Genomic DNA, 13,771 nt, shown 5'->3' on the forward strand with positions numbered 1-13,771 from the left:
GTCGCCCCCGCTCGCGCGCTTTTACCCGCGGTAGAACATACAATGCGAGGGGAGATCCTATCAATTTGGACTTCATACCGGAAGGACATGACGGCGACAGCAAAAACCCGTCGAGACTGTCCATATAATTGCTATTGCAATAAAAATTTACGGCTAAGCTCCTGCTCTCTTCAACTTGCCAAACTGAATGATAAAGAATGATCAAAGTAGCAAGACATCATTTTAGTTTGAAGCAGCGCACTGCTACAAAGACTAAGTTAGAAGGACACAACAAGCGCTTGCTGTGTCCTAACTCCATATTTGTTTGCGCTGCTTCAGGCTAAAATGAAACCGTACCAATTAGCCTAGTTGTCAGGGGCGTACGAGAAATTCTTTACTGGGGGTTGGGGGGAAAGGTAGTCACCAACCCTTAATCATATTATATATTCGTGCATGTGCTTGTATGTGAGCGTGTATATATACACATGTATAATTAAAAAAATTTCGGGGTTACGGGGTTGAACCCCTCAACCACCTGGCTACGCCAGTACCACTTGTCGACCGTGATCATACATGAGCGCTCTTTAATTGTCATATACTTCGGCCAGTTGGCGGCGAAGGAATTGCATGTTATAGATGAAGGGATACTAAAGAGCAAAACGATTTTTCTCATAATAGTAAAGTACTCTTTCACGATACCAGAAACACCACGCTTGCTGCGACAAGACGCTTAGTAAGCGAGAAAACGCGCAAAAACAAAGTGTGGGTGGCGACGCCACCCAGAAGTTTCCGCACCATTCGCCGTGACGTCACATGTTTTGACGGCGCCTGCTAGGGACTACGTAGTTCCTAATCGGTAAAAATGAAGTACATTGTCCTCTGAGGGGGCCATAGACTTAACATACCAAGTTTGCGGTAATTTTGTTGAGCTAATGGCGCCAAAATACGATAAATACACTTTGAAATCCGTGACGTCACGCGGGGAAATTTCGACGCGAAATTTAAAAATGAGACTTTGACCTTCATTTTCTCCTCTATTAATAAACCTATGATGGCGAAATAACGACATTAGAGTGCCCGGATCACAATTTATCGATCTAAACCGATTCGTTGTTTCTCTTTAGTGTCCCTTTAATTAGGTGACGATGCGTTATAATTGGTTTGGAAGAGTGGCACATACCCTGTTTCACGTGCTCAATGACAAAAGTTAGCGTTAAAAAAAGCTTATTTAACAGTTGTTTACCAGGTACCAAGCCCTTAGTGTTTGCCAGGTACTTAGTGAACCAAGTAGGCTGCTGATAATGAAGTTCATTGGTTTACAAAGAAAATGGATTCGTCGAAGGATTGCCCATATTGCCACTCTCCCTCAGTAAAGTACATAGAACTCTAAATCGTCAACCCGCTACGGTGGTCTAGTGGTTGTGGTGCTCGACTGCTGACCAAAAGGTCGCGGGATCGAATCCCGGCCGCGGTGGCCGCATTTCGATGTAGGCGAAATACTAGGGACCCGTGTACTTATACCAGTGTCACACGGTCACTTTTGATCGCGATCGGGCCTGATCTGGATCGAATTAATTTATCGTGAATGGCTCCTTTACGCTAACCGCAAAAGGGAGCCAATCACTGCTGGCAAATGTGATCCCAGTCGAGCTTAATCGTGATCAGAAGTGCACCGTGTGACATCGGTATTAGATTTAGGTGCACGTTAAAGAACGCCAGATGGTCAAAATTTCCGGAGCCCTCCACATCGGCGTCCCTCATAGTCATATCTTGTTTTTGGGTCGTAAAGCCCAAACAATTATTATTACCTACATCATCAAACTTTTTGTTTCTAAACACACCCGTTCGACAGATATAGACATTGGGTGAGCTGCATACAGCTCACTAACAGTAGAGTGCATAGTAGTACTCGAAATTGTTCACCTTTTGTTCCAACCACATCAAAACACAGTTCCAGGGACAGCTTTGCTCTCTCTCATAGTACAATACGCAGTACTGTTCAGCATCTCTATTTTTTTGTAAACAATTCTCCAACAGTGCATAAGCATTGTGGCCTAGTGATGCAAAACTATCGCCAAATCGACTATCGATAGCATCGATAGTGTAAAGAATCTATCGATAGTACTATACTATCGGTAAACTATCCATAATATTATCGATAGTGCAATCTATAGTACCATCGGTAGTATTACTACCGACATTACTATCAATAGTGCTGTGAATAATTATGCTGTTGCTGGCCGGCGATATTGCCAACAAGCATTTGAGATAGCCTACTATTAGCAATACTCAGTTTACTTAGTTTATGAACAATTTCTTGGCGAAATAAAAATTGTTTCAACAGTGGAAATGCAGGAATATGACCATCAAGAAATTCATATTCAAGGTAACGTACCACTTATATCTTACAATTAATAAACCTAGTTCTTAAGGTTTTTATTTTGAAATCACAAAGTGCAATATAAATTTGAAGCCGCACAGTGCCGTCAAATGTAACGATCTCGTTTCCTGTGCACCTCAATAATTCAGCTTAATTGTGATGTGTCAGCCACGAATTCTGGTGAAGGAGCGCAAGCATGTCAACTTATTTGCCCTTCAGCCTGCTCCTCCTGCTGCACGCACTTGGCGAACCAAGTTTATGCAGCAATGAGTTCGCGCGGTTGGTTTCATACCATCGGTAGTACTATCAAACTTATTATCTATAGCACTATCGATAATTATTTTAGGAGCGAAGCTGCTTACGCCCGCACCCCGCCGTCGCCGTCGAAGCCCCCTGCAACATAGATGCGGCGCCGGCGAATGAAACGCCGCGCGTTGCGCAAAAAACAAGGCGCGCGGCGCAATAAACAGTTGCAAACGTACGTAGTCGTTTGCGTCTCATTTCTAAGGAGCTTCGCTCATCGGTCGTATTCGTACACGGAACAACTGCTGATTTTTTTACGATCGACAGTTCGATAGTGACTTAACTATCGATTGTATCGATAGTACCATCGATAGTTCTGCATCACTACTGTAGCACCAGTTGCCCACAATCCTCCTAGGAGTTTGACATATTTTCGCGTTCTCGTTTTGGTGGTTGTATTGCGTACGACGTGCAACTAGAATATACTACAGTATGTGCCAAGAGCCTAAACGCGTTGCTTTGCACGAGGGGAGTTCCTCAGGAGCTAGCCATCAGCGTTGCGAAAAACACGCCATACATTCAAACGCGTTTGCTTGCACGCGGGACATTCTCGGGGCTTTTATATTGGCCTCGAGGAGTTACGGAGTCGCCCTCTATCGGAGGCGCCTCGATTGCGTGCTAGGCAGGATACCGCCGGCGCGCTCCCCATAGGTTTTGCTGTCGGCGCTCTACAAAAACACCTCGCGGAAGCCCTTCAGGGCATTTCTGTAAGTACTTTCAAAATGAACTGTGTTCTTTAATGTCAAAATAATCATTTTCGACGAACTGAAAGCATAAGATAGTCTACAGTCGCTGTCTCTTTGCAGAAAACCGAGCACCCGCTTCACGCTGTCACCGCGTTGCAGACCCCTGAACCGGCTTCTTGCGTGAAAGGTAGTCACTCGCTGAGTGCAAACTATGTGAAATATCTCGTTAGAGTAGACTGCCTGTATAACCAAACGGAGCATAACAGAAAGAAGCCCCAAGCCAGCGATCGCACGGGTTCGCGACGACTGACGGTGCCTCTGCATGTATGAGCGTCTGCATGTATGTTCGTACTGATGGTTTCGCTTTTGCTACGAGCGCATTTTGGCACCGCGCTGTGAACTTTAGGCCGCAAAATATGAGAATTTGTGAGTAAACAAACAACTACTGTTGCGCGGACGCTATCAGAGCAGTTCAAAAACAATTTCCTTACAACTGCGGCTTCGGTGCGCATGACAACTTTGTGATCTGCCGTCCGGACGATTCAGTGTTTTTTTTTTCTTTTTTGGTCCAAATTCGGGTACGTTTCAATGTCATTTGATAAGTTGTCTCGCTCTCGCACTATGTATTGATCGGTCTTCTCAGCGGGCAAATGCCGCTGCATGCTTACGTTTCTTTATTCCGCGCATTCGTTTCGTTTGGTGCTCACACAAAACGTGAGCAAATGCGACGCCTTTTTTTAATGCTCCTTAATTATCGTTCCGTTTGCATTCCAGTGAACTTGCCGCTCTCTGTCATCAACAAATTCATAGACCAAAGCTTCACCACTTCGAGATTGCTGGTGGAAGAAGAACCAGTCTACGAGACCGAGCATGTAGTAGCATGCGACGCCTAGGAAAAGAAAGAAAATACAGTAACGTTTGCGGACTTGTTCTGCAAACGTCGGCTGTGAACTAGGACCCACATGAACTTGAAATAGCGGTGAATAAAATAGAAGTTATTGCAGCAGCCAACAGCCGCAAAACAGGATAGTAATTATTTGGCATGCACCCCAGCAATTTTGGCAGCAGTGTCGTGTCTAACGCCAACAGGGTGGCATCTTTCCTACGTGAATAAATGAGGCTCCAAGAAAATACATGGGCTTGGCCGGTGGGCCGATCGCGGAGGCAATGCAAAATTTATGTAGCTTATGAAGCAATGCATGCCTCATCAAATGGGAAGGTTGCCCGTCGGCGTCCCGCGTCGGCGGCGTCAACACGAGTGATGCAAAAAATAATCGTCACGTGATGGTGTCACCATATGACGTCATCATGACGTCACAGATCGCCAAAATTTGTAGCGTCATTATGACGTCACATGATGACGTATTCACACGTCATGGTCGCTTTCCATTGCCTCCGTGATCGGTCACGGAGGCCGTGCAAAACCACGTTAGGCGCAGAACGCTTTTGGAGGGGGGCGCGGGAGAATCAGTACATCGACTGACAAGAAGAAGATGGCTTTCGCCTTCTAGTCATCTTTAACGAATGCATAAGGGACCCTGTGCGTTTTTTAAGTTAACGTATCTAAACAATGACTCGCGCATCTGCAGCCGATTTTGTTGACGCTGAGCACGGGGCCAACGATCAAGAGGTCGCATTGGAGGGTTCTGAGATGGCATCGCACGTGGCAAAAGGTAGCGCTTTTACCATCCTGTGGCAGATAAGCATCATTTGCCGGCGGGAAGCGCGCGCGAGCCATCGTCTCAGTGCGCGCTGTCTGCTACTCACCGAACATCGCAGGCCCGAAGCAGTAACAAAAGTCTTCGTCGCGGAAGTGCTTGTCGCACACAAGACTCGTAGCGGATGGCTACTTGCCGGTTCTTAGCTTTACAACCCATACTTCACGCTGTTTCTTGTCCCGCGGTTACCAGTGCAGGCTGACACTGGGCTCCTTTGCGTAAGCGCGGCACTGCGGCACCGAGCGGTAGAGCCCCATGTTCGTCGCCTTCGGAGGCAGCCACTCTATTACAATGGTTCCAATTGAGTAGAAAATGAGAGAAAACTTCCGAATTTGAACAGACAGCAGCGCACGTGGGACTTGAAACTCGTTTTCAAAGCACGCGGCAGTGCGCCACAAGCAGCCGACGCGGCCGCTGAGACCACGTGATCCTGCCAAGCACGTCACGCCGACGGTGGCGCCGGCGTTTCCAGTGGTGGGCCTCGAGGCCAATACTGCCGTTAGGGCATCGGGTTTCTGCACTGGAGGTTTCGAGTTCAAATCCAACATTCAGAGCAATTCAAATGCAGAGCACTTGCTAATAAATAAAAAAAGCGATTTGACCGAATCTGTCTATCCAGATACTTCTTAAGGCGAGTAGGCGCCACAGGTGTGCCGCCATTGCACGGCTGCTGAACCGAGAGTATGCAGGCACGCATCAGCCGCTTTAGCAGTGTTCTGCCGAAAGGCCGTGGATCCAGAACAGCAGCCAGCTGCTTTGCTAGCAATGTAAAACAGTAAAGCTAATCGCAATAATATGTATTCTGAAATGAATGCACAAGCGGAGGTAGTCCTGGAGGCGGTCGCATACGCAATTTTTAAGAATTAAAATGGGCTATACAAAAGTTCTCCGTGATATAACACATTAATGATTTTGTTCAGTAGAGGGCGAAAAGAACTTAGCAAGACCCTCCTTCGTTCTTTCTGCTGATTGTGATTGTGTTGTTATAGTACATATTTTTTCGTTAAATTGTCGGTGACAGAGCGGCGCCATAGTCATGTGGCTCCGTACATTTGCTGTGCGTATGTGAACAGTCCAAATGTTGAAGGAAACAGTTCCTTGACCTGTCTCTCCATTACAAAACACTCTCACGTTGAATAAGGCTCTTGTCATAACTGCACGGTAGTTAATTACTGACAAGCGTGGACCCATTTCGTGAAATCAAATAGATTAATCTGCTACCTCGACGGACGTGGACTGCATGAGTCCGCAATAAGAAGCATTAAGGGGAACGGTGCAGGCAAGGTTCGAGTTGAAGGACAAGATGCTAACAGAACAAAATTCGAGGAAGCATTCACAAGTTCCGTAGGACTAACGAGATTTTACTTAGGACCACAACCAATAAGAAAAGAAGAAACTTTCGAGGCACTTTGCTCGCATACATTACGAGACAAAAATGAACAACATACTATTTAGTGTGAGATATGTATTATATATAGTAGTGGGCCCGAACTAAACTCGGATGTACCAACGAACACCCAAGTGCATGCTTAGAAAGGAGCCTAATGGCCGAGGGTCTGCGAAACCTGGGAAGCCCTGCCAACGGTCATTAACATAGCGCTGCCTCGATCGTGTAATGGATCACGCCCCTGTGAATGTCTACACTCTGACTCTCTAACTCCGTGCAGTACAGTGATATAGCTACGGGTTGCCTCAGAAAAGCACCTAGCCGTCGTTAATCTAACCATGCGCGATGACCTTGCAGTGGGAGCATTGCGGAAGGATTGCCGACGGAGAGAGGACAAGTCCATCCTTTGTTTTCATAGATAAGCGTCCCCCAAGGTTCTCACTACCGAGCGAATTTGAAAGCGGGGATGTGTAGCTTTCGCCGTAGTGCACGGAATTCGTGAAAGTGAGCGTGTAGCTGGCAACCTGCGCACTGCGCGGGGCCATTAGAGCACTCTGGGCCGTACACTGGGCCACGCCAAGCGACCGTTCGCCGAATGTCGACTCTGATTTCCGGTGATCGAAGCGCGGTTCGCCAATAGCCGAACGGTGATGTTTACTGGAGCAATCGGAGTGGTTATACATCTATACTCTACTAGAAGTATACAGAAGTAGTTAGCATGTAGTTAGGGGATATCTAAATAAAGTTGTCTTTATTTTTCCCACACAACAATGGGGAAAGGACCACAGGCCAAAAGCTACAAAGCTGTAGCTTGAGTGCGCCTGAGGCCCAACATAATGCATACATGCTACATACATGGCACAGAAACGAAAACGCATATAATAAAAATGATAACATGACGCATACAGATATGAGATTACATTTAAAAAAATGAAACTATACTACTTGCCACAGAAATGAAATACCCTAGTAGTATATTATACGAAAAAAAAACAACAAAAAATCTATACACTGGACCTTAAAAAATATTGTTTACATCTTTTAGGTGTTACATTGAGTAGGGTGAGTAGGGTGAGTGTCACTATCATTTGTTTCGTATGTGTTCCAGATCGTTGGCGGTAGGCATGTGAACTGCCGTAGTTGTCGACATGAGACAAATCGAAAGGGAACGAAGGTGCAGCGAACGTTAGAACCCTGAGTATCTGTAGCTACTTTCACAAAGCTTCTCTTTCATCGATGCCGTTTGCCATTCACCAGTCGCGATTAGTAATGACATATTCAACGATACGAATAGTGGCCCCTGCTTGTACGGCCGGTTCAAGCGCCATAACGTCTTTGTGACCACGGCCATGGGGCTGCTATTAAAGAATACAAATGAAGTTACGCAAAAATTCTTCGTAAGGGCATGCGCCAGACAATCAAGACGTTGGACGTATTAGAGATGTGGTGGTGGTGGTGATGGTGGTGGTAAACTTTATTGACTCAGTTGACAGGAGAGAGTTGGGGACGGCCTTAAGAGCCGGCTCCTTACAAAATCTAGAGATGGTGGCCGGCTAACTTGCAAACGGCGTGCGCTCACAAAAAGAAGCTTTATGAATCTGGTCCCTACATTTCTCGCGGACATGGGCAGTTGCAAGCCGGAACTTCGGGAGACCTTCAATAGTGGTAGACTTCATCGAGGAAGCTTTTGAAGAAAACAGCTGAAGGTGTTCTAACTGTTTTCGCGCAATAACGAAAAAAAAAAAAACGAGAACGTGACTGACTTATTGGCTGACACACAGGAACATGGCTGAATCGAGCCGTAGCCTTCGATGCACTGAACGGTATTCTGAGGGCTGGTGCCCAAATGACATTCTCACTGTTATTTCAGTAATGGCTCAACAAAGTCACTTCGCTTAGGTTTATAATGAAAATATTTTTTCAAATATATTGTTGGGGCTTAACGTCCCAAAACTAGGATATGATTATGAGAGACGCCGTTGTGGAGGACTCCGGAAATTTCGACCACCTGGGGTTCTTTAACGTTCCCCTAAATCTAAGCACAGGTTGTTGATCCCGCGACCAACAACCCCTAGACCACCGTGGCGGGTTTCGCCTAGGTTTGGTGGGAGATCTCATGAGTTCTGTTGGCACCTTATATGTTACCGTATTCACACAATTGCAGGCCCGCCCATCTCTATCTATCTATCTATCTATCTATCTATCTATCTATCTATCTATCTATCTATCTATCTATCTATCTATCTATCTATCTATCTATCTATCTATATATATATATATATATATATATATATATATATATATATATATATATATATATATATATATATATATATATATATATATATATATATATATATATATATATATATATATATATATATATATATATATATATATATATATATAAGTTTGAAATCCCAAGTTGGAGGGTCGACTTACAATCGAAACAGAAACTAGTAGCGCCAGTTTCGGCGTGACGAAGGAGAAATCAGGGAAGCTGCAGCATGGTTACGACATTAAGTTTGCGTTACGGCTCTACCTGTAACATATAACGTATTTTCTCGCGTATAACCCACACTCTCAGCAACGATTCATGGGAAATTTTCTAAAAATGACCCCACGCATGGTCGCGAAACTGGCTTTCCTGCGTGGCTGTGAAGTACTGCCGTAAAGCAACCTTCGCGCACCAGAGAATCCGCGTTTTTTGTATTGACTTTATACAAAACACGTTGCGGGGCTAGTTGGTGACGCATTCCTACTTAAAATATTCCAGCGATACTTTTTGTGAGGACAGGACAGAGAAGTGCATGACAGGACGGGCGCTGACTTCAACTATGGAGCCAGTCAACGTATAGTTAGTCCAGAGAATACGTAAATAAGTTTCCTTTATGAAATGCACTCACGCGTTTTTCTTTTTTTGCCGTGCTATTTGGAGGCGGTCGACCTACATTCGAGTCGACTTACAATCGTGTAAATACGATAATTTCAACACTCTGAAGCCATGTGCGACTAAAGCAGGAGTGGGGGAAGTAGATTACAAAGAAAACATAAAGCAGACTCCTTCAATGCTTTATAGCATTGAAAGAATGTAGTAATGGAATTAAAAGATTCTGAGAGTCGCTGCAATCTTGGTCTATTTTCCGCCGGAGAACTCCTGCAGTACAGAAAGAAAGAGAGAGGGAGAAAAAATAAAGAAAAACAAGAAGTCGAGTTAACAGTTCCTCAGAGTAAGAAGAAAAACCGACAGCATAAAACAAAAAATAAAGTCGAGGGAGACTGCGCAAATTTAGCTGTCAAATCAAGACAGGTGGAGTTATTCCTCTCTATACCTCTCTTCTCGCAGAGTTTTCGTTCAATAAAAGGATACGGAACGCCAGATTTTGCATTCACTTGGATGTTTCCTGTAGCAATATCTCATTTCATCATCTGCCTTTGTTCTGTTGTTCTGGTGTACGACTGTACATAGCTATCCTGCGCGTGACAGCACCAACGCTGGTCGATGCCAGCCCTCATAGATAGATAGATAGATAGATAGATAGATAGATAGATAGATAGATAGATAGATAGATAGATAGATAGATAGATAGATAGATAGATAGATAGGGAAGACATGAACGTTTCGTTTATTCTTCGCCCAGTTATATCTCTCTGTTTTTAGCACTTTGAACATGTTTTTGCTTGGTTCAAGTCATCAAATGCGGGTTGCCACTGAGACGGCGAAGCAAAGGGAATGGTATATTTCAATAAACGTCGAATTACTTCTAGCGGCCTTCGAGGAGGTACCGAGATTCATCTTGTTTCCATCCGGGTTTTCCCCGGCTTAACTCGAGCGAAAATACCTCGTTCTTCTTCGCATTCGTTTCCCAGAAGACAACGCGTGCTTTCGCTTTTAAGAATGTACACCTGTAGAATTCTCGGTAATGGGGATGCTTTTTAAAGCGACATAATGTGCATGTGTAATGAGCGACATATTCTTCTATAAGCCTATGTTAGTATTCCAGGCTATCATTATCGTACAGGTCACGCGCGATGGTTAAACAAAGACGTAGACAGGACAAACACAAACTAGCAGCCTTTCCACCATATTGCCACGTGCGCTTATTTCTTTATATTCACGTGACTGGGCTTCACCCACACAAACTGTTACCACCGCTAGGCGCCCGCCGCGCCGCAATGTTTGGGAGCCTTTGCGATAATTCTTAGACTGCTCTGATAAGATTGCGAGCACGACGCACGTATTCGAGTCCATTCAGGAGCTAACGCGAGCACCAGCGATAACGCGGGAACTTTCGATCGCTGACGTATAAAAGACGACGTGTTCCGTCGACCATCAGATTACCGACGACCGACGCCTGTGAATGCTTGTCGTTTTGGCTGCGCTTGAGCGTTACATATTGCAAGGAAGACAGAGCGGCGCTCGGGCACGGGCGCGAGCTCGCGGCTAGCGCGAAGCATAGGAAGACGAGGGCAGAGTAGAACAGCCGGCCCTATGCAAAGGCGCTGCCTCTGTCTCATTTCTTTACAATAATTTACGGGGCACAAGTTCGCCCAATAAAGCATTTCGTTTCATCGGCAGCGTTTTGCTTTCTTCACCGTCACAACCACGTGACAAAATTAATAAAAGGCTAAGGGAACGTACCCTGCAAATGTTACGAGAAATTCCCAGCATCCACAGGGTCTTCACTTTCTTTCTTCTTCTTCTTCTTCTTCTTCTTCTTATTATTATTATTATTAATGATGATATAAGTCAGTAAACATTAAAGAAAGGAAAAGTCAGTTTTAACAGCGGAGCTCTTCAAACCTATGCAAATCGTGCGCAGAAACTCGGGGGGTATGCATGCCACAGGAATTGGGTGAGCCCCACTAGCGAGTGCTGCAGATGCTGAGGCAAGGAGGCGAGAAGGAGGAAGGAGGCGGGCGTTAAGCGAGAACTCTGCTCGGCGAAGTGGAGAGGCGGAAGGCAAGGAGTAGGAGAGAAGAAGTGGAGAGGAGGAGGAGAAGAAATAAATAAAACGAAAAAATATTGGCAGATCCCACGTACCGTGGGAATCGATCTTATGCGAAGCATGCGCGGGATGGTGACTGTGGCGTAATTTTTGACATTGAGCGAAACTTTACGGAATGACGCTAGAGAAATGTGGAAGTGGTATACGTACACTCATATGTTGAAGAGTGGCATATTTATTATATAACCAGTTGGTTACAGCTGCGTAACGCTGCCAACAGCAACATGGGTGTTACCAACGCCAGACGCGGTAAGCTGACATGTAGTGCTTATATTCTTCAATACTGGATAGCGCGAATCCGAACAGCGCAAAGAAACACATATGCACAGGACAGGCGTTACTCGCAACTAAGCTTCATTCAGGAAAGTTTCCCTGGATATACACACAGCCAAGTGTCACGCGCAGGCGCACTGCACGTACATTACAGTCACGGTTGCAGCTGTTATGCTTATAATTGTCCGTTATGAAGGAGAACGCACGCACGTTTCACGAACCCGTGTGTATGTGTAGAAGGGGTTCTGGACAGTTCTTGAACAAGGTCATCATCACCGTGATCAGTGAGCACCAGCAGCTACCGGACTTGTTAATCAGATCCGCTCGTGATCGCGGCTACGAGGGGTCTAAGTGTAGTGAAGTGCGACGTATTGCACAGCTGGTGGAAATCCTGGATGCCTCTTACGATGAAATGATCTATGGTGCCTCCTCTCCTGGACGTGGCAGCGAGGATTCTTGGTGTCCTGTCCATATTCAAACCTTCTTTCACGCAGTATAAAGGCCAGACGTTGTTGGGTCTTGATAAATCAATGTTGAAGTCACTGGTAGTGATGAGATGCCTGGTTCTCTCGGTAGATTTATTGTAGGAAGCATTGACCCCCGTTTTTCCCGTAATCGACCCCGTAATTTCCCGTAATTGACCCCGTAATCGACGTGGACCACGTTGCGGAACACGTCAACGAGTGCATGGTAGTTGAGCGTCTTCCAAAGGTCTTCTGTCATGAGCTTGCTCACCATCCTTGTGCCCGCCGCGGTGGTGTAGCGGTTACGGTGCTCGGCTGCTGACGTGAAGGTCGTGGGTTCGATCCCGGCCGCGGCGGTCGCATTTCGATTAAGGCAAAATGCTAGATGCTTGTGTACTGTGCGATCTCGGTGCATGTTAAAGAATACCACATGGTCAAAACTTCCGGAGCTCCTCGCTACGGCGTCTCTCATAATCATATCGTGGTTTTGGGACAGAAAACCCCAACAACTATTATTATCACTTTCCTTGCGTGTCAATGTGTGTGTTCGCGGTTCCTGTGTAGGTTGACACTTTGTATCACCTGTGGCACAAAGCCGCATAACATGAACTCTGGTATGCGGGTATGTGCCACACGTGACCGAGAGAAAGGGTTTCATGACGTACGCGACAAGTATTTTGCGTTATTCATGTCATGACCAGTGAATCGTGTTCGTCATACACTGATCCCCTGCTGCGCCAATTTTGGTATATTACAAGTTATGGAGACGACCAGGAGAGAGCCCAGACGCAGGCGGCTAGATAGATAGATACGTAGATTGAAACGCCCAAAGTTGCTGAGGTTCGCTAAGAAATGCTTCGCATTTAATAAAATTTCTTGCAGAGGCGGGATTCGAAACTGGGTACCCACGGTCCGAAGGGGAGCGTTGTAATCACTCGGCTGTCCAGGCACGGGAGCACAACAAGCATATATGGGAACCATATGATTGCGTTGCCATGGGCGAGAGAACGAGAAAAAGAAAGAGAGAAAGAGATGGGAAGATATAAAGAATGAAAGACAGAGAGAAGGAAACATAGAGAGATAAATAAAGAGAGAGAAATAATAGACAGAAAGAAAGAGATAGAAAGAAAGATAGCGAAAGCATAGCATAGCCACGTATAGTAGCAACACCCTCTAGGTTTCAAGGCTTGAGGACTGCAGCCGTGACGTCACGAAGCGACGGCGGTGGCTGCTCACCACCGAGCAGTGAAGGCCAGCGTAGTAACGTCTGCAGTGCGCTTGTCCGAGTCTTTTCTTTCGGCATTGTTCCTGTTTTTCGCCTAAGAATTCCCTTCCGAGGAGTGAAGGAATTGCGTGCAAATACTTACGGTCAAATAAATCTTACATATAGTGACATATTTTTTCTCTTGTGAATAAGTAAAGGAAACGTGCTTGTTCTGAGGAATAGCAAGCTCTTGAACACAGTTTTGCTGAGCCTATGCCCTGTATTTCACCTCGGTACTAAGCAGAAATAGATACGTCAAATGTCCAGAAACTTCGCATAATTTTGTTCATCGGTTCTTGGTTATACGT

Source organism: Rhipicephalus sanguineus, chromosome 5 (genome assembly GCF_013339695.2).
Source record: "Rhipicephalus sanguineus isolate Rsan-2018 chromosome 5, BIME_Rsan_1.4, whole genome shotgun sequence".
In the NCBI taxonomy this organism is placed as follows: domain Eukaryota; kingdom Metazoa; phylum Arthropoda; class Arachnida; order Ixodida; family Ixodidae; genus Rhipicephalus; species Rhipicephalus sanguineus.